Source organism: Setaria viridis, chromosome 6 (assembly GCF_005286985.2).
Source record: "Setaria viridis chromosome 6, Setaria_viridis_v4.0, whole genome shotgun sequence".
Classification (NCBI taxonomy): domain Eukaryota; kingdom Viridiplantae; phylum Streptophyta; class Magnoliopsida; order Poales; family Poaceae; genus Setaria; species Setaria viridis.
The window spans coordinates 21,653,795-21,663,075 of NC_048268.2; the positions used below are offsets into that span (position 1 = coordinate 21,653,795).

The 9,281-nt window shown below is 45.6% G+C and overlaps 1 pseudogene; it reads right to left on the reverse strand.

Moving 5' to 3' along the window:
* Positions 1-5,759: 5,759 nt before the first annotated feature.
* Positions 5,760-6,371, reverse strand: LOC140223205 (secreted RxLR effector protein 161-like; annotated as a pseudogene).
* Between the last annotated feature and the right edge of the window lie 2,910 nt (positions 6,372-9,281).

Below are 9,281 nucleotides of genomic sequence, written 5' to 3' on the forward strand. Positions count from 1 at the left end.
AGTTTCTTCCCATCCGACCCTTTTACCTTGTTCTCCACCAACTCAAGTGAACTTCCCCACTTTTTCCATAGCTTTGCTACAAAGTTTCTGGGTTAAAACTTGCAAGTGTTGCTATTGAAATAACCGTCTAAGTGCTAACCCCGTGCATTTGCATTCGTGTAGAGTTGCATCTCGCCGACGGTGTCTACGAGTTGTACCCGGCGCCAGAAGACGGAGCTGTAGCCGAGCTACCGCTTCCAGAAGCCGAAGCCGCCCCAGCAGAAGACCCGTTCCCTTCCTCCTCGCTGGAAGGCAAGCCCCAGTTTCCCAAACTTGCGTATGCCTTCTTCATCTTGTTTGTGCATTTATGTATAGGAGTTGTTTGCAACCGTAGATGCATGGCGTAGTTCCTTTGATCTGAACACTAGTTGCTGGACCAAGTAGTTGCTATGCTTAAATAGGGATCGGTAAAAGTCGAGTGATCTCCTGTCACTCGCGAGTTGTAGGAGTTGGTTGTTTCTCTTCTGTTACAACTATAAGGACGATGGACAGAGCACGGTTTTGGTTAACTCTTTTGGTGGTCGGCTGATCGTCCCATCTATCTATGGAATCTGTTAAGGCCCGACAGTGGTGGTGTTCGTGATCAAGTGTTTGAAAGTATTAACCTCATACTTAGTATGGGATGAGGAAGCCTAGTACCGGATTGAACCTAGACGTGAGCGGTTGCCCCATTGTCCTTGGAACGGAGTTCCCCTGCGGCCGCACGTGGTGGCAAGTGTGGTCACAGAACGGCAGAGGCTGGGTCTGTGGAACCTTGCACCAAAGGAAATGGGCCCGACACGGGTTAGGGAATTGATGGGGAAGGCCGACACAGGAAGCGACCTCGATGGTGCGCAGATGTTGTGAGGTTAGGTTCACCATGCATGGTTAAAGCACTCGAATCGATTCGTCTGCCTCTCACAGTTTGAGACTGCTTGATCGCTATGCTACACTGAGTAATAAAGGAATCTGATGATGACTTGACCTTGATGATGTTATATACTCTTTGGTTGGATCTATGTTTGCTTAGAGTAAGTTGCCAACTTAGACCGGTTAATGAACTTAGAATCTGAACTAAAACTTTGAAAATAAGGATATACATAGTGCTTTTGGCAAACAAACCCCTCAGCTAAAGAGCCTCGCATGTGTAGAGGTGGTGGAGTAGTTTTACTCCCGGTCGGTTAAGTCTTGTTGAGCTTAGTAGCTCAACCTTGTTGTGGCTTTCTTTTTCAGGTGAAGTCGCAGCTCCTGAGTCCACTCCTGTTGGCACTTGGCCGCCCCAACTCCCTCCGGGTTGGACGGTCGAGTGGGATCCCTCCTCGGACGGCGAGGACAGGGATCACTGATGTCTTGGCTGGCCTCACCAAGGACGTCCGTCCCCGGCGGTAGCTCCCGCTGTTTCATCTTTCCGCTGCTTTTGAACCTAGTAAAACTCTGATGTGGTTTTGTTGTTAAACTAAATGGTCAATTTGTTTAACTCAGTGGACTTGTTGTATTCTCTGGAACCGCTCACCTTCGTGTGAGTTTGCTAACTCGGTCCTGTTAAAGTGGTTAAATCGGATGAAATCCGACGGCACTTCGTGTTAACTTGGCTAAGGCATGAGCGTCGCGTGTTAGGCGACTTAACCATGTTTTAATCAAGCTAATCAGAGGTGGTTCCGCCACACCCGGGCCCTCCTGCACCGTCCGCCGCTCACCCCCTCTTCCCCCTCCCCCCTCGGCGTCCCCTACCACCGGCACAGCACGCCGGCCCCCACCGCCTTGGCGCGCCATTCGCCGCCCGCCGGCCCCGGCCCACAGTGTCGCCAGCTGCCGGCCTATAAAAGGGTAGAGCGACGCCCCACCTTGCCCCATCTTCCATCCACCAGTGCCACCGCCCCTCCCCTTGCTCCCTCCCGTGCGCCCAACCACCGCCGCCATCATGCCGTGCACCGCTGCCCAAGAAGCCACCACCATCTGCCACTTTCCCATCTCCGAGTCTCCGTGGTAATGGGCAAAATGAGACCCCCTCAACTCCCTCCACCTCCCCCAGCCCTCAGCTCACCTCCGGCGAGGCTCGACCGGCCATCTCCTCCCTCTCCTTCTCTGTTCCTGAACCAAGGAAGAAGAGGAGAAAATCACCCCCAATTTTGATCTAACCCCCTACTTCTCTTTATTCACAAAATAACCCTTCCACCTCCCTAAAAGGTTGTTTCACAGATGTGCCCCTCCACCACCCAAAAATATTTACAAATAGGTCCCTGGTTTCTCGTAAATCAGTCCTAAACCTTCTTTTAAGCCCCTAATACTCCGTTAACTCATCATTTCATGTGCCAAACTTCCTCCAATTAATCCCAAATTCGACCACGTCATCCTCCAGTATACTTCCACCGAGGCATATCCAAATTTCATGAAAATACTCATCCCACCTATTTTTCGTTCGCATTCTCTGTTCGGAGCTCAACGGGTAAAATCGTATTTTCTTTTTATTTATTGTGTGCTCGTTTGTGTGTACCGTAGATCGCGGAGTACCTGAGACGGAGCACGAGGAGGAGTTTGACCGCGAGCCCGAGCCTGAGGACCAGCAGCGCGAGCTGGAACTCCCGGAAGGCTTTGAGGACGGCAAGTCCAATCTCACCCTTTGATGCATATTTATTCCTAGTTTTTCAAACACAACCTATCGCCTATTTTATAAAGATGCATATTGTTGTATTGCAAGACACGGTTGGATAGCCACCCTTGATTGTTATGAACATTCCTTGTTATCCTATAATTATCTCTAAATATCACATGCTCTGTTTAGATGATAATTACTACTAGAATGCTTAGGACCTTGTTACTCAAATCCAATCATGACTACAGTGGTTTATTTCGAGAATAAATGTGTGAGTGTTTTCAAATGAGAAAATGGGTCTTCGGGTATAAAGGCAAGAAATGCTTAGATGAGATGGACGGGTGTTTCTTGTGTGAAATGCCAGAATGTTGAGCTCGTACCTTAGTGGTTGAGCAAGGTTGGGAGATGTCCATCTTGTCATGGTTAAGGACCGAGTTGATGTGTCATCTTGCCTAATTCAACCATCGTGCAACCACTCAACCGTTGTATGGCCAACGGCTTATCATAAATCCCACTAGCTAAACTGTTAGTCTTCAGGTGAGCTGGTAAGCAACGGCAGCCCATGGAAAATGAGTAAGATCTTTGTGACTTAGGTCCCAGTTACGGCCTCCTAGATAGGTCGTTAACCCCTTGGGTGCTCCCGTGTTGGCTAGTCAGTCTTAGCTAAGGTGGGTAATGGCTTTGTTAGGATCCGCGCCGGCACTAAGGTGATCATGCTGTGGTACCCTACTTCTGGGAAAAGTGTACAACCTCTACAGAGTTAAAACCTATCCGGGTAGCCGTGTCCACGGCATTGGACGAGTTACGGCTTGATCACATAACTAGCATTTGGAGTTGGATGGTTTTTATGTCGTGTGTTGGATTTTGGAAGTGTCCGACAGTTGTGCCGCGGGCTATGGTGGACGGGGAGTCCGATAGCAATAAAACTTGGATCTTTTGTGTAGGATCAACCCCACTCAATGTTTCAGTTACTAAAGGAAAAGCTTTGCGAAAACTCTTTTGAAAATGAACCCTTGCACGTGTTGGAAAAACCTAGCTTTATGGCAAAATGAACCTTAGCCTCATTCTTGATATATCCGTGTATACTCTTGATTGTATCCCCCTCCGTGGATGGGGTTGGACTTGTTGAGTACTTTTGTACTCACCCTTGCTTCGTTGCTACAGAGGAAGACCCGGACTTCGTCGCCGAGGACTTTGAGTAGGAGGTCGTGTCCGCACCCAACGCTGCCTGAGGTGTTGGCCTTCGCAAGATGCTTCTGCTGATGTGTAGTCCTGAGTGCTGTTTTTTGGCAGTCGCTTAGCTAGCCGTTGTTATTTATTTGCTTATTATCGCGGCGTGGCTTTCATGCCCACTCTCTCGGGAGTTGTACGACAATTGAACTATTTGTTGAATAAATGTGTTATCAGCCTCCTGAGACTGATATTTGCATCACATTTAGTCTCCGCTGATGTGGGGATGCTTCACCATGCATGGGTGATTCGGTTGCCTCTGGCATGTGCGTGACGGATGGATCAGGATACATGCGTATATCAGGGATATTCTTTTGCTTTCATTATTTTTCTTCTATATCCCCGATATGATCTGCTCCTTTATTTTATAATCTATTATTTCTTTAATGTTGGTGCATGCATGGCTGTTTTGCATTGCTTTGGGCAATGAAACATGGAGCTATCCCACGGTGCGGATCACAGCTCGGAGCTCACGCATGCGCTGGTGCGCTTGAAGGCTTGTCAACAGCACAACCACAAGTGCCCTACTGCAAGTGCAGCGACTACCCAATGGCCGCATCGACTCGGCAGCAGCAAACCACGCATCACTGCCCCTGTAGCCAGCACAGTCGACCACTCCTACCACCCGAACACAGTATCAGCTTCATCAACAACTGTTCACCAATGGCGGTCCACTCGGGCATGACGTTGACTCTCCAATTCGACCATGAATCAAGCTAAGTCATATATTCAATTAAATATTTACAACTTTCGTATATCTCAATATGCCCCGACTTTTCTATATCTCCATGACTTTCGCCGACCACCTCGGTCACACCCTGACTATTTATACAGCTTAGTCCATCCACTACACGGGCACTCAGTGATGCGCTCTACAAGTGCCCAGCGCACACTCTTACTTTCCCGAATAGTTCCAACTGCTTTGCGGCTTGTCCGTCTCTCTTAACGGTTGCTAAAGTATTCGGGTAGCACACGCTTTAATCCGTGAAACCTCGACTCATCTTGTGATGCCCCATCTACAAGCTCGAGATCCGCTCTCAGCAGACTGCTGGCTAAGCAAGGCTAGGTGTTTAAGCATAACGGGCTAACTACCTGAGAAAATTACATAGCCCACAAGATTAGGACGCGCAAGGATTTACTTTTACGCCGATTAAAATTTCGAGTTATTCAATATTCTACGTTATGCTATATAATGTTTTGTCCTTTTACAGCTCAGAAACCACTTCGCGTGCCTCTCGTTGCTCAGGCAACCTCTCTGGCTTGGGGCGGGAGGCGACTTGGCGTGCTTATGTGGCTTGGCCAGCTCCCAGGCTCAGGGGCTAGGCTCTACAGATGACTCAGCGTGCCTATCGTTGCTCGTCCAACCACTCTAGCTTGGGGCGAGGGGCGACTCAGCATGCTTCCAGCTGTTTGGCTGACCTCACTGAAAGGATCGTGTGATGCCTAGTTGAGGGTGAATAGGCTTGATCTATAAAACTTGAAAAATTCTTCGCAACGGTGTTAAATGGGTTGGAACTTCTGACGCTGTGTCGGAACTTTTGACGGGGTCGGAACTTCCGGTACAGGGCTGGAACTTCCGACAGAGTAAAAACTACTCTATGAAATTCAAAAACAAATAGGTTTCTACAAAATCTATTTGAATCAAAAGATCAACAATGATATATAGAAACTACTACAGGTGATCTTTATGAGAGAAACTTCACCAAAATGTAGAACAACACGAATCAAGCTCCAGGTCAACAAGAACTTGAAGAACACAATAAACACATAAGATAAAGGATTTGTTTACCGAAATTCACAATAAACGTCTGGAAATTTTCGAAGAAATCCGAACTTTTCCGAAAACAACTACGCCCCCTAGCAAGACTTGCTGGAAATTAGATCGATGAATATAAGTGAAGCAACGAGTTGTTCTATCTTACTTAATAGTCCTATAACAACTCTCATTGTCACATAGGAGAGGTATTTTGTTGAACTCACAACCAAAGTCTCTCAATGTAAACCTCATCCAAAGTAGTTGGGCACAACAAGCACCAGCCGCAACATACTCAGCCTCGGCGGTGGATAGGGCAATGGAGTTTTGTTCTTAGAGCTCCAAGACACCAAGGACCTACCAATAAATTGACAAGTCCCGGATGTACTCTTTCTATCTACCTTGCAACTGGCATAATCCGAATCGGAATAGCCAAGTAGATTGAAAGTGGAGCCTTTAGGATACCATAAGCCAAGGTTAGGAGTGTGTACTAGATATCTTAGAATTCTCTTAACGGCCATAAGATGACATTCTTTAGGATTAGCTTGAAACCTTGCACACATGCATACACTAAACATGATATCGGGCCTAGATGCACAAAGATAAAGCAATGAGCCTATCATGGATCGATATACCTTTTGATCCACGCTCTTACCATCTTCATTTAGATCAAGATGTCCATTGGTTGGCATAGAAGTCTTGATGGGCTTGGCATTCTCCATGTCAAACTTCTTGAGCATAACTTGTGTGTACTTGGTTTGACTTATGAAGGTGCCATCCTTGAGTTGCTTGATTTGAAAACCTAGAAAGAACTTCAACTCTCCCATCATGGACATCTCAAATCTCTTGGTCATGATCCTACTAAACTCTTCAACCCATATTTGATTAGTAGAACCAAATATTATATCATCGACATATATTTGGCATACAAAGATATCGTTATCCCTTCTGCGAGTGAAGAGAGTAGGATCGGCTTTGCCTATCTCAAAGACTTTCCTTAATAGAAAATCTTTAAGGCATTCATACCATGCTCTTGGTGCTTGTTTAAGCCCATAGAGCGCCTTATGGAGCTTGTAGACATGGTTGGGCAATTTTGGATCTTCAAGGCCTGGTGGTTGCTCAACATATACAACTTCGAAGATTGGGCCATTCAAGAAAGCACTCTTGACATCCATTTGATATAGCTTGAAGTCATGATGGGTGTCATAGACTAATAGTATGCGGATAGTTTCTAGTCTTGCCACCGGTGCATAAGTTTCCCCAAAATCCAATCCCTCGACTTGAGTGAATCCTTGAGCAACCAACCTTGCCATGTTTCTTGTAACCACACCATTTTCATCTTGTGTGTTGCGAAACACCCACTTGGTTCCAATCACATTTTGCTTGGGGCGTTCCACTAAGGACCAGACTTCATTCCTTGTGAAGTTGTTCAACTCCTCTTGCATGGCCATAACCCAATCCGAGTCCTCCAGCACCTCATCTACCTTAAGGGGTTCCAAAGAGGAAACAAATGAGTAATGTTCACAACAGTTAGCTAAACGAGAACGAGTAGTTACCCCTCTTCGAATGCTTCCCAAGATATTATCAATGAGATGATCCCGTTGGATACTTTGATGAACTCTTGGATGAGGGTTGGAAGCTTGTGGTTGGATTAAATCCTCGCCTTTGGCTTGATGTTGATCACTTTCCTCAGAATTTTCGGAAGTTTCCGGAGTGTGTCTGGATATTTTCGGATGTCCGAAATTTTCCGGAACATCTTTCAGAGATCTTCGAAATTCTGAGGTCCTCGATTTTGCAGCTGTATTTTGATTGATTTGCCCATCAATTGTGTCATCAGCATCTTCCTTTTCTTGAGGTTTAACTTCCCCTATGGCCATCTTCTCAATAGCTCGTGATGGAAGTTCTTCTTTGCCTACAATATTGAGATCAATTTGCTCCACTTGAGAGCCGTTAGTTTCATCAAACGTTACGTCACACGCGACTTCAACACAACCAGTGGTTTTGTTGAAGACTCGATAGCCATGAGCGTTTGAGGCATAACCAAGAAGAAACCTTCATCAACTTTAGGTGCAAACTTAGAGCTTTTGGGCTTCTTGTTGAGAATGAAGCACTTACTACCAAAAACTCTAAAATAAGACATGTTAGGCTTTTTACCGATGATGAGTTCATATGCGGTCTTGTGCAACATCTTGTGGAGATAGAGCTGGTTGATAGCATGACATACCGTGTTGACCGCTTCCGCCCAAAATTGATCCGAAGTCTTGTATTCATTAAGCATTGTTCTTGCCGCTTCGATGAGTATTCTATTCTTCCTTTCCACAATCCCATTTTGTTGTGGAGTGTATGGGACGGAGAACACATGACCAATGCCTTCCTTGTCAAGATACTCTTCAATGTTGGTGTTCTTGAACTCGGTGCCATTGTCGCTTCTTACTCTCTTGATCTTCACTTCATACTCATTTTGTGCTCTTGTTGCAAACTTATTGAATATCCCATGAACTTCACCCTTGTCATGCAAGAAGAACACCCATGTATAGCGAAAGTAATCATCAACAATGACAAACCCATATTTGTTTCCCCCCCCCCCAATACTAATGTAAGCCACCGGAATAAAGATATCCATATGCAATAGCTCCAATGGTTTTGTGGTGGTTAGGATGCTCTTGGATGGATGTGGGGCACCGACTTGCTTTCTGGCTTGACAAGCTCTACAAATTCTATTTTTCTCAAAATGAATATTTGTTAGTCCTAGGATGTGTTCCCCCTTTAGAAGCTAATTGAGATTATTCATCCCAACATGAGCTAGCCGGCGATGCCAAAGCCAACTCATGCTAGACTTTGCCATTAAGCATGTATCAAGTTGAGCCTTATTAGAGGAGAAGTCCATTAGATAAAGCTTTCCCTTGAGTTCACCCTTAAAAGCAACAAAGTCATCGCTTCTTCTAAAGACGGTCACACCCTCATTGGTGAATAAACAATTGTAAACCATCTCACAAAGTTGTAACACGGATAACAAGTTGTAGTCCAAAGATTCAATCAAATAGACATTAGAAATTGAATGCTCGGTTGATATTGCAATTTTACTTAGACCAACAACCGTTCCTTCACTATTGTCCCCAAACACAATCTTCTCCCTTGAATTCTTCTTCATCTCACATGTGGAGAACATTTCCTTCTCGCCGGTCATATGATTGGTGCATCCACTATCGATCACCCATTTTGTCCCACCGGTGGAGTAAGCCTACAAAACAAGTTAGGCTTGTGTTTTAGGTACCCAAATAGATTTGGGTCCTAGTGCGTTAGTTACAAGAACCTTGGGCGCCCATACACTTCTCTTAATCAAAGTGTCCTTGGTGTGGTTCCCCACATACTTGGCGATCACTTTACCATTATGATCCCAAGTTAATACATAATCGGCATAAAATGTATTTTGTGATGCATATGGCTTGAGTTTCTTGACTTGCTTAGGTTGAAAAACCTTGGGGTTGTATGGCATGGCATGGGGCTTCTTTTGCTTTTGTTGAGAATTGTTGAACTTGATTGGCTTGTTGTATTATTGCTTACCAACAACTTTTGCCCCAAGTTGCTTCATGCCATGTACCACTCTTCTTGCCCCCATGCTCGTAGTATGGTTGTTCTTCACAAATGGAATGGTCTCAATTGAGCCTTGCTCAAACTTACCTAGCC